Source organism: Cryptomeria japonica, chromosome 11 (assembly GCF_030272615.1).
Source record: "Cryptomeria japonica chromosome 11, Sugi_1.0, whole genome shotgun sequence".
Classification (NCBI taxonomy): Eukaryota; Viridiplantae; Streptophyta; class Pinopsida; order Cupressales; family Cupressaceae; genus Cryptomeria; species Cryptomeria japonica.
This window is the reverse complement of record NC_081415.1, coordinates 199,374,360-199,389,900: the sequence shown is the minus strand read 5'-3', so window position 1 is coordinate 199,389,900 and position 15,541 is coordinate 199,374,360. Positions and strand designations below refer to the sequence as shown.

At 38.3% G+C, this 15,541-nt stretch overlaps 1 protein-coding gene across 2 annotated transcripts in view; it reads left to right on the top strand.

The window, feature by feature from the left end:
- The window catches only part of LOC131041213 (uncharacterized), a 145,285-nt gene that overhangs the window by 60,965 nt on the left and 68,779 nt on the right, over nucleotides 1-15,541 (top strand). The window lies entirely within an intron of this gene.

Sequence of the window (15,541 nt, the reverse complement as noted above, 5' to 3'; positions counted from 1 at the left end):
GCTGATAATTTCTGAACTGTTTAGCAGGTGCTACAGATGGGTTCTACATTTTAAGGTAATAATCATGACTGGAGAGGTGAAATACATAATTCATATATTCAAGAGAGGGCATTAATTTGTTGCTTTATGGTTATTTATATTAAACTCCAAAATCTTGAAGTAATAGGAGCTCCTCATGTGAGATGCAGACGTTCTATTGTAGATTGGTTTATCGACAGTGGGTTACCCTCATAGATCTGATAAGGAGCTATTTCCTAAGTAGCCAAATACTGCATGACACATGCAAATCCTTTTGTGAAACAATGGAACCATGTTGTTATTCCTATTGAGGGTCTTTGTACAATGGTTTTGGTTTGGGTCTGCCGTTTTACTATCCAAGGCAAATTTGGTGGACCACTGTTGGTTTTATATCTTCACCAGTCTCTGGTAAATTACATTCTTTTTGTTTCACTGTAAACCTTGAAGCTATCTTGTCTGACAAGACTGAGCTTATATTGGCTGTTTTTTTATGGGGTGAACTTGTTGGTTATGTGAACATTCCTTTTATATGCAATCTTTCTCCCCTAGCATGACCATTTTCTAGAAATTTGTGCAGGTTTGCAGCCCATGGTGGCTGTTGGAGTCATTTCCATTCCTCCTCTGCCCAAACTTTTTCTTTCTCCATCTAAGACTTTTCCTTTTCTTTCTTCTCCTTTAATAATCTGTTACAATCCTTTTGAGCTTTGTCACCAAGATTATCCCTTCTCGAGTAAAAAATATTTGTACTTATCCTCAGGTGTCACCTTTTCCACTTTGTGATCATTTAATTTAAGCATGCATTTATTAACTGAAAATCAGTGAAATTCCTACTACTTCCTTATGTCTTTCCCTAATCAAGTATGCAGGAGATAAAGGAGTAGTACTATTCTCCTTCATCTAGATGCATGGCAATTAGATTGCTCTCGTGCAATCCCATTTTTAAGATTTGCGTACTTCACTTGTTGCTACTATGGGAATCTCTTTTGCTCCATCTTCATCTTTCCACTACGATATATCAGTTTGCTGATGGCTAGAGCAATGTACCATGTCGGAAAGCTGGTTTATCAGATGCTTTATTTATCTTTGTTCAAGTCAAGTAAAACTGATAAAAAGAGAATTATCCATGAGGATTTGAAGCCTTTCTCAATTTTACCTGATAATGGTAAATTTCACATGTGAAGATGGACCTTTGAGGGAATGGTTGTTGAATATAACATACAACAAGCTCCTGACCATTACCAAGCACAATAAGAACTATGGGACTCTTATGCTGGACCGCATACAGGAGGAAGAATCTGACATTTTTTGGCAAACAAGATAAATGTGATCTTGTTCTTATTCAAGAACAGGTGCTCTAATGATAAAATTTCTCATCATTTGGGACACTGATATTGTCAGCAATTGCTTTTATTAGTTCTTCCACTAGTAGGTAGGGTGGTAAAAGAGTGTTATGGAAGCCAATTAAACTTGTTTTGAAGAACTGTTATCTGTAATCTTGGGGCACAATTGTCTATTTTCTCTCACAAGTTTAAATGAATGTCTATGTTGTTTGTGTTTATATTCATCCCACTTTTCCTCTTAAAGATAGCTTCATGGAATCTCATTACTAGGTGAGTGTTAGCAACTTAGAAGTTTTGGCGGAGGTATTTATCATTGGAGGTGACTTCTGTGCAATCGGATTTCCTGAAGGATGTTCTAAATTCAATTTTTAGATTGCAATTCAGTTTAGTGATTATATAATCTATATGACATAATTCTACAATGTCTGTCAATGTATTCTAGGGTTAGTATATTTGATACCTTAGCTTTGAGGATTGAACTATAAAGCGGAAAAATAGGATCACTTTTCAACTATGAATCCTTAGTCAGAATTTTGCTGGCAGTTCTTTGCACATGCCAAGGATCTTATTATCTCAGATTGGTCAATATGTTATGATATCCTTAGAGCAATAGTTGAGAGTGGAAGGGCAGGGCAGAGGCATTCCTTTCTTTTGTCATCACAGACATAGGGGTTTGGCTGTTCTTTATCCTAGAAAGTCAATCACTTCATCTAGCTATGCGTATCTATGGTGATTGGTGACCTTGTCTGCTTTGAGGATTTCCATGTCATGGATTACGCACCTTCCTACCCATAGGTGGCTGTTGGTTGCAATGAGGGGTAGGAAGATTGTAAGGATGACACTTTTTTGTGCTGTTGGTGGCTGGGGTTGGAGGTGATGTGGTTGTATGTAATGTCCCCTCTTTTAGGTGACATGAGATGAGCAGGGGTTGACCTACCATTCGAGTTCCCGTAGGTCAACGACATGGTTAGGGGACTCATTTTGAGGGTCATGGAGCTTTGTAGGGTTCTGTGAGCCGTTTCGGACCTTTAGACGAGGTCTCCTATTTTATAGGGAGAACTGGCAGTTGACTGAATGACCACCTGGGGGACCAAGGAGTAGAGCAGGATCCTTTTGAGCAGTTACAGGTGTTTGGAGAGAGCTTCCTACGTTTTAGGGAGATTCCCTACTTTTTAGGAGGTTGTGGCAGTTTCCATATTGGAGCTGACAGTGGTGGATAGAGACTCAGTGAGGATATTCAGTGTTTGGGATTTGGTGTTCTGGCAGTAGTAGATCAGTTTGGAGCAGTTCCTTAATTTTAGGAGGCAGTTCCTACATTTGTGGAGGCTATTCCTACTATTTAGGAGGTTATGACAGTATCCAGGGTTGGGTTTCCATGAGACTATTCCTTGGTTTTAGTTTCAAAAGATTTGGGTATGTTTCCTAGTTTCTAGGAGCATCCCTAGATTTTAGGGATAAGACTGCCAGTGGATCCATGATTTCCAACTTCAGTCATAGACAGGTGGCAGGTTCCATTTCAGTATTTTGGAGTCATTTGAGCCTTCTGCAGCTATTTGGGTTATATTTTTAATATATTTAAATATTTCCTAAGTTAGCGTTTAATTAATTAAATAAGGCTATGTTTATAGCCATTTTGGAGTAATAAGGGGTTTTTGGCTTCATTTGGATGCATATGCCCATGTGTTATAGCTCGTTGGAAAGGTCTTGAAAATGTTTCCCATTTGTCAGGGACCCTTTTGATGAACGAAATTCTTTTATATTAAAAAAGTGGCATTTTCTCTATACTTGGCAACTAAAAAATGAGAAATAAGACTTTATAAGCCTAAGCGCACTTTTCATACACTTTTAGGGTTCGAGCTAGGGGGAAAGAGTTATAAGGAGATGGTAACCTAATTATCAAGCATCTTTTACACATTTTCATCTTTGATTTGGAGAATTTGCTCTGGAGAGCGATTCAGCATCTGGGATGAAAACCCCAGGGTCTTGCCTGTCTGGGATGTAGCCCCCAGCACAGTGGTTATTTGGTTCTTGCATTCAGTTTTCATTGCCTTAGAGTTGGTACGACATCTTTTCTGGAGGATTTAGTGGACAGAGTTAGGGTTCAGCATGGAGATTGGGGTTTCCAGCTTGGCATCACCTAACAGTCGCACGGCTGTACTTTGCAGCCATTTCTCTTCCCACCTGGAGCTATGTAAGAGCTTTGGACGTTTGCGGCAGCCTCCTTATTTATTATAGTATTCACTCTTCATCCAGGTTGGACTCATTGCTTATTGTAATTTTCCTGGAATTGTTTGGAATCACTATTTGGATAATTATTTGATTTAAATAATCAGAAATCTGCTTGGTATGATTTTGATTTGGCTGTGTATGAACAATTATTTCCAGTACTCTTTTCATGTACTTGTTCTTCAATTATTACTTGCTGAAAAACTATCAAAACATAAAAAGAATTCAACCTTCTGCAACTTCTGTCTATTTTTGGAAGATTATTGTAATAAACAGGAAATTCAATTAAAAATAATTAAAAGACTTACAGCAGATCAGTGAAGGGATACGTCAGGGATCTTTCATTGTACGGCTGTTGATTTGGTGAAGGTGCCATAGAAGGTGTGGCTGGTGTTAAGGATGGATAGTGGCAATAGTTGAACAAAGCTGATTTTTGCAAAATTAAATGCAGGAGAACAGATTCAGATGGAAGTGGTGTGCATGATGAGGACATAATAATTATTTCAAAACATTTAAATGTAAAATGTAATTTGAATTAAACACTTACTCAAATTTATGGCAAATTGGCAATTCATGCAGGTGTATATTGTTTTTCCGCAATGGGTTAACAACAATTCAAGTACAAAGCAGTTTTGTGCATTTGGTACTTGGTGGTGGCATGATGAGGTTGTCTGGCTATTGGCCTAGTCGTATGAAAAGCTATTTTTGTATTTATGTTTGTGAGGGGCTCATTCATGAATATTTAATTATCAATCATAAATAAAATCATTTTCTCGTTGTGTTAATATGTTCTTTTTTTTAATCGGTAATTGTGTCATTATATTAATTATCAAATTTTTTTACAAAGTTTGCATCGAGTATGATAATCAAAACTTCTCAAAACATCCAAAAACTTGCAACTTCTAGCCCTCTATGCCCATAGTCTATAACTAATTCTTTAAAAATGGGCTCTACAGCCCTATACAACATACAATATCAAGTAATAAACATGACTTATCATCTTAGGAGCTATGCTCCTGCTCCACAGTGCGCTTCCTACGGTCTTCAATTGCCATTGCTCCCACCATTTCCTCAGGAACCTCGCTCTGGATTTGTACGGTCAAGGAGGTGCCTTCTTGTAGTAGTCGGTGGCGTTTCTAGTTGAAAGATCCAATAGGCCTGCCATGCTTCCTTTTGGGCACAGTGGTCTCCTTCGCATGCTCTTGATTTACTTCCCTCGACATCCACTTTGCCACTTCCTCCCACACCATCTGGGCTTCCCTGGACTTGAGGAAATCCTTTATACCTTGTATGCCAATTTGAGCAAAGGCTCGTCTAACCTCTTTGTTGCCATTTGCACTCCACAGTAGGAAGGCTCGAAGAGGTGGAATGAATTCACTGACGTGTACACAATCTCCACCCAGACAAATGGACCCTTACCCTTGACGAGCCATTTCAATTAGGCTCGCCAATCCCCAACGCCAATCATCCTTCACATAGGAGTGCATAAGCTAGAACACAAAATCCTTTATTTTGAACTCAAGACATTAGGCCAAAAATAGGGAGGCAATATCAATGTTGGTTCGATATCTATATTGGGCTTTCATTTACACATCTCCTAGGATGATTTTCACCTTAGTCAAAAAGGTCGGCTTTGTGAATTTGAAGATGTGAGTTAGGTGTTCGTTCGAAATCCTTCTCCAGAATGCCACCATGGGTTTGCTGGTTTGCAAGGAGAAATTCGCCTGCATCGTGCCACCTTCCTTCACACCGAGTTAGAGAGTCTTCATAGGTTAATATGTTCTTTTTGATATTATAAATGAGGGAAGAAACCCTCACCCATTTATAGAGAACACAAAATATGAAACATGAAAGAGTCGGGGATCAAACAAATAGCCTAGTACCACTTATTGGATAAAAAAATAGGTTTAAACAAAGAGTGTAAACAAGAGCCATATCGACCAAAAAGAAAAACAAGAAAGGAGCATACATATGACACCAAGTCAGTATAAAAAAAGAGAGGCAAAAATGGTGATTACTTGTAACCAGGAAAACTAGATAACAAAATACAAAACACAACATGGATGATATCCCAAGTCATCTTCCTCATGACAGTGTCTTTAAAAATTCTTTAGAGTCAGATCATTATGAAAATTGTCCGCCATTAATCCTAGAAGATCAAACACACCATAGTCCATGAGATTATAACCACTAATGGGAATGTAAACAACAAGAATGCCTATTAATCAGTGCTCCTCAAGGACACGTCTCCTTCCTTGGTACCCTGGTCCCTTATGGGGGACGTTTTGGGGACATGGGGTTGCCTAAGAAATGCCCCCCCTCTCCCCCTTTTCATGCCAAAAGTAGGGTATGCTTTGTGTTGGTTGAAAATTTTGTACACTTGGGGAAATATACAAAATTGTGGTTTCAACCACAACACACGAGTAAAAACTCTCCTAATTAAGGGAGGCTCCCCCTATCTAACTAAAACTGAAATAAAAATAGGATGGTACAACAGTCTTCCTTCTTTCTTCAAGAAAGACAATATCCTTTTCTCTTCACAGAAAATGATAGCGATCGAATATGAACAACAGTAACCACTTTTAAGTAAAATGAGAGAAAGGAAATGAAGTTTCCTGAAAGCGCAAAGACTTCCGTCACTTCCTTCAGGACGGAACAACAATATCAAGCTCAAAGACTTGACTATTGGAAGTCCTATCTACCCTTTGCTATACTAAATTTTACAATGAATAATATACAACAGCTCAAAGACTGGAATAATTTATTCTTTTAACACAAAGACAAGAACTAATGCAAGCTCAAAGACTTGTTGCTATTTCTTATCAAACAATAATTTTTCTTCAAGAATAGACGCAAGCTCAAAGACTTGCTGCTCCTTCTAGAGATTTCCTATTTTAATTAATCTTCTCTACTTGCAGCTCAAAGACTTCAAATCAGATTGGACTAAGCTCCTTTAGAAACACTTTGCATAGAATAAATAAAAAGAGTCAAACTCAAACTTGTAGCTCAAAGACTCAAAACTTGAGTAATCCTTCTTTATCATTCTTCAAAACCTTCAATTCACATACATAAGCTCAAAGACTTCTTGCTGTAAATTTGGCAGAGTTTTTGCTTGCTTTCCTAAAAAATAAAGATTACAAAGGACCCTCTCTTCTATTTATAGGAGAGGAGCCTTGAGAAAAAGGTGGGAGGATCCTAACTAACTTGAGAAATTCCCTCAACCACAAAGACCTATTCAACAACTAATTATGACTTCATAAACTAACTAAGACTTATTCCAACTAGAGTCCTAATCGGACACAACTTGTAGTTGCCTTACAAGTAATTACAAAAATGCAAGTGATGACAACTTGCAATTACAAAAATGTTCTTACTAGTAAACTTGCCGAAAGGGAAACTACAATTCTGAAATTACAATTTTAGAATTTTACAACTAGTGTTAAAAACACTCAAGTTGCACCTCTTGAAGATATGAACAATTCGAACTTCTGAATAACTTTCTGCAATTCATTAGGATTTGGTTCATGAGTGTTCATAGCCACCACCCTAGTCTTTACGATGATATCATGGCATTGGTAGCGTGGAATTGCCCTTTTCCAATGCTGACCGGATTTCCTGCAACTCAGTTTGATACTTAATCAATATTTGAATGGAAGTGACTGAGAATTGCTCACTTCTCCATTCATCATGAATCTTGAGTTGCAGATCTGGAAGAACTTCTTCCTCGGGCAGCAGCTCATCATTCTGATTTAAAATGTCGCAGGATGCCTTTTTACAATGGGAGGTAACATCTTGAAAGACTGCTTCATGCAACTTTAAGGTCTCATCAATTTCTTCAATGAGTGATTTGAGAACAAGAGATTTGTTCTCCAGAAGTTCCTCATATTCAATGTACATGACTCTGGAAGGAATTATGTCATGCACCAGAAGAACGCCCAACTGATGTTGAGGCATCTTTCGCCAAGAAACTAAATTTCCCTCAACCTTCTCCAATTTTAGTTTGAAAGCACCCAAGATTTGATTCAACTTATCTTCAATGATCTCCAATTTAACCATTGTTTCAAATACCTGTCTTAGGACTAGTGAACATAAGTCATGCAGTTGATCAACCCAGGTGTCTAAGGCTTGAACCTTTTGGGCGACTCTCTCGATACCTTGGATTGGTTCACTGACCCTGGAGGAAATAGGTACTTGGCCTTCTCCACTTGAAGGTTGAGTAATACTTTGGATGGCTGCCATGAGTCTTTGATTCTCTACTTCCAATTGATCTTTCTTGGTCAACACCTCATCATACTGTTGTACCAATGTAGCCACTGTTTGTTGAGCATCATGCTTGACAACCTCATGAGTCTGCTTACCTAGTTGCACTTTTGTGATCCGATAATCAGCTGCTTGCATTTCTTCAACTGGTTTATTTGATATTGGTTCAGCAATTTCTGCCACTCTCATCCGATTTTCATCAACGGTCACCCTCGAAACTGTCTTTGCCCTCTTAACAGCTTTAGGTTTTGATTGTTTCAACTGTTGGTAGTCAAAGGCATTAGGTGAGATCACCTACTTCTTCCTCTTTGCAGTGAAGGAACTGAGCCATGGAGGTAAAGCCATTAACTTTGATTCTGGGATAGAGGGAGAAGCAGTTTCTGTTTGAATAACTGTGGTGACCTTGGGAGAAGTGTCCGTTTGGATAGCCACCATAGTCTGCTGATTGACGACAAGATGTGATGAAGATGCCATGAACTCATCAAAACAAGTCATAGAAGTATCAATATCAGAGACAGGTACATATGAAGGATCATCTGAAAAGATATTCAACAAATTTTCCTGAGAATGGCCTCGAGATGGTTCTACTGTTGAAAGTGGAAGGATGTTCTGCGGAGATTCTGAAACTGAAGGGGCAGATTGAGAGCTCACATCTATCACAGGGGGAAACATGGGTACCTCAATAGGAAGTAAAGAAAGAGAATTATGTGGGGACTCTGTAGAAAGCGACTGAGGAGCATTATCAGATTGAGTTTCTTCCTCTGAAGCTTCAGGATCAATCACATGAATTTCCAACTGTGGCTTCTCCTTGCCTTGAATTGTTATTTCCTGAGGAGGAAGCACCATTGCACGACTGACTTGCAATTTAATTCTCGTACTAGAAGAGGATGCACCTTCTTTATTGTCTAGTTGAATTTCAGACTTCCGCCCAAGAGGACCTATAGAATCATCTTCTTTCCCAACCTTAATCTTAATGAGCTTGACACCATTGTTCTTAATCTAGATATTGATATTGGCAAGAACTGACTGAAATCTATCCAAGATAGAAGTGCCTTCCTTATGAGACCAGTGGATAGAAGGAAGTGGAGCCTCATCAACATTCTGATTGACAAACTCAGGATCAAGAATGTTGCCATCATCAATCATCCCTTGTGGCACGTTCACGAGGTTTAGATCCACAATCTGTTCTGCAGTGAGTCGGCAGTAATCCATCTTGCGAATCTCCTTTTCGGTACGGAGATCAACCTAGATATCTTCTGTCCGATGTACATGGATGAAGGTCTTCTTGATCTTCTCCTTCATGCCTCGGTAATCGAAATCGGCTCTAGGTTTGAATCTTTTGAGTCTAATTTCTTGCAACTCGGTCTCCATAGCCCTGGCCTTGATTGAAGTCATTAGAGAATATTGACCAATCTTCAATGGGTTGTTGGAAGAAATACCCATGCCAACCTTGTGCTTAACTGACTGATGTGTATGCACAGCCATGATCTGCCTTCCCAATTCCACGAGAATAATCTTATCTGTTGGGTATTGTGGGAGCATGTAAGGTTGCCCGCCATAGCATCGAACTCTCATGTAGGTAAAAGTTGGAAACTGGAGAAACAAACAACCATATTCTTTCACCTTTTCCCGTGCTTCATCTGAGACTCTTTTGTTCTTCAGGTTCTTGTCAAATTGACATAAATAATGACCAAAGAAAGTGTCCCGAACCCTTCTGAAATGAGACCTACTTGATCTTAGAGGCAACTGATCATAGTATTCCCAAACTGGTACAAGCATGCGATCACCCTTGGTGGAAAGACCTGGGAAATGTCTAAGTGACGCAGCAATATACACGAGATATGAATTCATGTAGAAGGTGAAAGTAGTAGAGACGACTGCAAGTTGTTCACACAAAGCATCATTGATGATCTCACCCCAACAGATGTGCTGAGACTGCCTTATTAACATAATAAATTGGTACATCCAAGGTTCAAAAACATTGGAATGTTCCAATCCCATCATACGACTCAGAAGAGTAATAGTATCACCGATCTCATTCTTGAAATCAGATCGACATAACTTTGCCCATCTGGTAAGCACAGTGCGAGGTTCATGAATTCATTTGTTGATGTGATGCTTACAGTCTTTCTCCCTTTTGGCAAAGTATTCAACTGCACTTTGCTTGGAGATCTCTATATAAATGGTTTCACAAGGTATTTTGAAAACCCTCTCTATAGCTTCTGCATCTAGGTGAATGATCACTTCTCCATCATCATTTTTAATAACTTGTGTCTCTTTATCAAAATGATGGGCACATGCTAGAACAAATTCCGGTTCTAGGGCAGAAACTGGAAAGGATGCGGTATGATGGATATGGCTGTCGAACAACCGTTGCATATCCCCCTCCTTCGGATCTTCAATCCTTTGTATGAATTCGGACATGTCAACATGCCCTATCTCAGTATCCTTGATATGATCAAGGGAGGAGGAAACCTGTGACTGAGGAACTTCATTTTGGTATTTGTCATACCTGTATTTCATCTTTTTTGGAATGGGAGATGATGGTACATCTGTCATCTGAAAACAACTGGGAATGCTGCAATGTAGATCCAAGAGTATCAAGGCAATATCAAAGTTAGTATCTTTAGACATTTTTCCTCCTCCAAATGGGAAAGTTTAACTTTCGTACTTTGGATTTGTGAGAGGAAATATAAGAGGTGGAAAGATAAGCTTTTGACTTATGTCGGGTTTTGAAACATGTTTTGCAAGTACACAAGAGGGAAGTACAAACGTGCAATCGGGTTTCCAAATTCTGAATGCAATTATACTTGCAAAACATGAAGCATGAATAAATGGAAGGAGAATGAATTTTCAGTTTGGAAGTTGGGAAGAACACATTTGCAATTGGGTTTTTAAATCCAAATGCAAACTTATTTACAAATTGAAAATCGAAGGAATGGATGAAAAATGGTATTAAGGCATGTAGGAAATGACGAAGATGATAAGTACGGATGAAGGAATTGGAAACGGATAGGTAAAAATGAATTTCAAGAAGATCAATTGGAACTTTGTCATGCCAAAATAGGAAGAACTTTCAACTTGCATTCCGGATTTCAAAACCCGAAATTGGGAAGAACTTGATTTTTTCGTCATTGAAACTTGATTTTTGGACTAAAGAAGGTTAAGTTTTTGTCCAAAAAGGGAAGAACACATCTTGAGGTAGAACTTTTCACACTTGCAAATTTCTTTGCAAATTGGGAAGAGCACATCTTTCTTATTTTGAAACTTGATTTTTTGGACCAAAGAAGGTTAAGTCTTTGTTCAAAAAGGGGAAGAACACATATTTTCCTCTTACTTGCAATCGGGTTTCTAAAACCTGAATGCAAGTAAAGAAGGAGAATTACAAAGGGGAAGAACAACTTTACTTTACAAATTTCTTTGTAAAATGGGGAATTTCCTCTCATAAACCCATTATGAACATGAACAAAACTAAAACTAAACAAGAGAAAGCAAGGAAAGAAATAAGAAAGAAATACAAAAATAAAAATTACCTTGCAAGGTTGAGAAGAAATCCAAACTTGGAGAATCAACCCAACATGGAAGAGGAAACCCTTTAAATAGAAATTAAACAATGGAAAAGACTTAGCCACGCATTGTGACAAAAATAAAACTGATTTGCTATAAAAATGCCACGTAAAAATGCCAAGGAAGTAGTTCGAAGCTGATTTCATTCATCATTAAATACAAGACAAAGCAAAAACAATTTAGGATTGAAAGCATACCTCATAGGCGAAGAATGTTGCATTTTTAGCAAAAAACGTGACTGTTTTTAGGGCCTTTTTTGCAAATCCGAAACCAAAAATGTGCATAAAATGGTTTGATAAATGCTTGGAATCCAACGCATTTATGGTTGAGTCAAAAACGCCTTAGGAATAGATGGATTGAAACCCCCAAACCATGGCAAATCACATAAATGCATGATTCAGAAAAAACGCTTTGAAGAAGACAAATGGCGAAAAAATGGTTTAATGAATACGTGGAAAATGGGTTTGAATCCTTCAAAGTTGCAGCAAATCCACACTTGGAAGGAATCCCTACATTTCCTCCAAAACAATTCGAACCCAAATCAGCTTGCAATGGCATGGAAGAATTTCGGGTTTTGGAAACAAAACAAGAAGTTTTATAAAATGTTCATATTTTTGCCTCTAAGGCAAATTTCGGGTTTTAGAAAAGAAATTACAAGTTAAATTACTTGTAATAGGGAAATAGAATTCCCTTTACAAGTGATTTCACTTAAAACCTGTAAAGGGGTTTTAAAATCCCATTTACAAGTTTTATTTTAACATTATAAAAATAACTTTAAGTTTGTGATACCGGTTCTCCCCTTTTTTGCCTAGGTCTTGGTCTTGGTCCGTGCCCGGTCCTGGTCCTGGTCCGGTTCGCCCTGGGTCCCCCCCGGGTCCTGCCCAGGCGGCTGGGCAGGACCCGGGGGGGACCCAGGGCGAACCCAGGAGGACCCGGGTGAACCCAAGCCCGTGGGTTCCAAAAAACGGGGCCCACGGGTTAGAAAGCATTTAAAAACAATAAAAAAACAATATTTTTAATCTTCTAAATACATCTAAACCCTAATCCGCCCCTCTATAATGCATTTCATGCATCAAAACATGCATTCAACCTATTCTACTTGCATTTTTGAAGATTTTTTCTCTACAATCAGGGTTCTTAGTTTTTGTATTTTTCTTCGAAGGTGACGACTACGAAGGTGTGAGACACGCATCAAAGGCATAGGAATCACTGGAGAAGAAAGATTTAGCCATTAAAGGTAAGTGAATCTGAATTTTTTTCAAGTTTTCAAGAATTTTTCCAAGTTTTTTTCAAATTTTTAAATTTTTTTAAAAAGTTTTTTAAAGTTTTTTTAATTTTTTTTAAAGAAGTCTTGTATATTTTTTTACACTTTGTATGCATAGTATGGGGTTATAATACCGAAATTTTAATAATTTTTTTCAATAATGTTGTGCATTCTCTTTTCATTTTAGGTGCACTATTCATATAATCATACATAATGGCTGGAACTGGAAGTGCAAGTGCAAGCTCTAGTTCAGTTGCAAATGTCCGAAATGAAAATACCCCCTTTAAAATTGATCAAGATTCACCACTTTGGCATTATACAACAATGATCAAGCCAGTGTCTGGTGGTGGGGGTTTTGTTTGGCAATGCAACCATTGTGGCACTGAGTATACCAGCTCATACTATCGAGTGAAAGGCCACCTTTGTTTCATCCCTGGGCGTGGAATAAAATTTTGTAAGGGATCAGATGGCAAGGGGCTGCCAAAAGCTCTAGTTTTGGGATATATTAGAGAACAAGAGGAAGCTGATAGGAGAAGTGGCAAAGCAAAGACTGATCATCCTCTTGTCCATCAAAGCTCAATGTCTAAGAGGCCTTCTAGTAGCATGGGCTCCACAAGACCAGCTGGTTCACATCCTTTCATGCAAAACCCACCAGTTGATGCAGTAGAGAATCAGAATGTTGTGGCTTCACGGAAAAGAGGCCCATTGGATTTTGCCTTCAAAAATGAACTGAGAGAGATTGCAGATTCCAAAATTGCACGTTGCCTTTATGGCAATGGGCTTCCTTTCAACCTTGTTAGATCACCTTACTTTCGGGACATGGTGCATACTCTTTGCAATACACCTTCTGATTATGTTTGTCCAGGGTATGAAAAGGTGAGAACCACCTTATTGGCAAAGGAGAAAGCATCCATAGAGTTACAGTTGAAGGTCATCAAAGATACATGGCAGGAAACAGGTGTGACCATTGTTTCTGATGGATGGAAAGATTGTAAAAATAGGCCATTGATCAATGTTATAGCAGTGTGTCCTAAAGGGGCAATGTTTTTCAAAGCAGTGGATTGTGAGGGGCAAGTGAAAGATGCAAGTTTCATTGCCAATATCTTGATAGAATGCATTGACATGGTGGGGCCTCAAAATGTTGTCCAAGTTGTAACTGACAATGCTAAAAATTGTAGGGCAGCAGGGACTATAGTGGAGGCTACATATGGTCACATCTTTTGGACACCATGCGCAGTACACTCACTCAATTTAATCATGCAAAAGCTTGGCACACAAATTGATTGGGTGAAAAAACTATATGCGGAGGGCGAGGAGATTCAAATGTTTGTGACTAATCATCATATGTCACAAGCCATTTTCAGGACCTTCTCCAAGTTGGAGTTGTTGAAGGTAATTTATAATTACTAATTTTAAATTTAATTTTTTAATTTTTTAGTTTTAAATTTGTATTTTTTATAGACTTGCATTTGATATATGTTGTGTATTTTGTTATGTCATGTTAGGTTGCTGAAACACGATTTGCATCTCACACGCTCGTCTTAAGACGACTTCTGAAGGTGCGAGATGCCTTGAGTTCTATGGTCATCAACAACTTGTGGAGTGTATGGAAGCAGTCCCACACAGAAAGAGCTCTAAAAGTAAGAGCATTGATCCTTAGTGAGAAATGGTGGGATGATGTGGAATATGTTTTGAATTTCACTGAGCCCATCATGAGCATGATCAGGTATGCTGATACTGATCGCCCATGTTTGGGCGAGATTTATGATGGCATGGATTGCATGGTGGAAAAAATAAAAGAAGTAATAAATAGAAAAGAAAATGACCCAACGGAAACATTTTTCAAAGTTGTGCAGAAAATTGTTGTTGACCGTTGGAACAAGATGACCACCCCCTTACATCTCTTAGCATTTGCTTTGACGCCAAAATTTTATAGTGCAGAGATGCTTGCAACACCAAGGAGGGTGCCACCATATAGAGATGCAGAGGTTGCTTCTGGCTATAGGGCTGCCTTTAAAAAGATATATCAAGATGAGGAGACAAGAAATATTGTCATGAGGGAGTTTGGCCAATTTGTATCTGCAAAAAATCATGATGTTGTAGCTCTTAATGCTAGATATGGGATGGATGCTGATGAGTGGTGGTATGTACATGGTCAAGGCTCCATTTACTTGCAGCCTCTTGCAATTAAACTTAACTCCCAAGTATGTATCTTTTTATTTTTTATTTTTATAGTTTTCCAATTCCATTTGATGCTATCATTTTTTTATTTTATAATTTTAATTTGAAAATTTCTAATTATGTTTTAACTTTTAACAAGTTGCAAGTTCTTCTTCAGCTGAGCGGAATTGGAGTACATACTCCTTCATCCACTCAGTCAAACGTAATCGTTTGGGTGCAAAGAAAGCTAAGGATTTGGTCTACGTACACTCCAACCTTCGTTTGTTGTCACATAAGGACCCTGAATATAGTGAGGGTGTAACAAGGAATTGGGATCTAGCCCCTGAGTGTGCTGATTTAGATGCTACAGTTGCACAACTTTGCCAAGTCTCTATAGACGAGGCGGTTATGGAATTTGAGAGAGACATAGCTAGTGGGAGTGGCATTCCATTTGATATTGGTTCAATTGATGCTGAATTTGAACCACTTGATGACCGTGAGCTTGGGTTGGATGCTTCAGATGAAGATGAATATGGAATTTAAATCCCATAGATGGCTTGTAATTTGAATGTTTAACTTTATACTTTATTGTGTCATGACATTTTCACATTTTGAAACTTGAAACTTGAATATTATCTTTTTTGCAAATTATGAATATGATATTACATTTATGATTTATGATATATCAATATCAGAATATTTATTG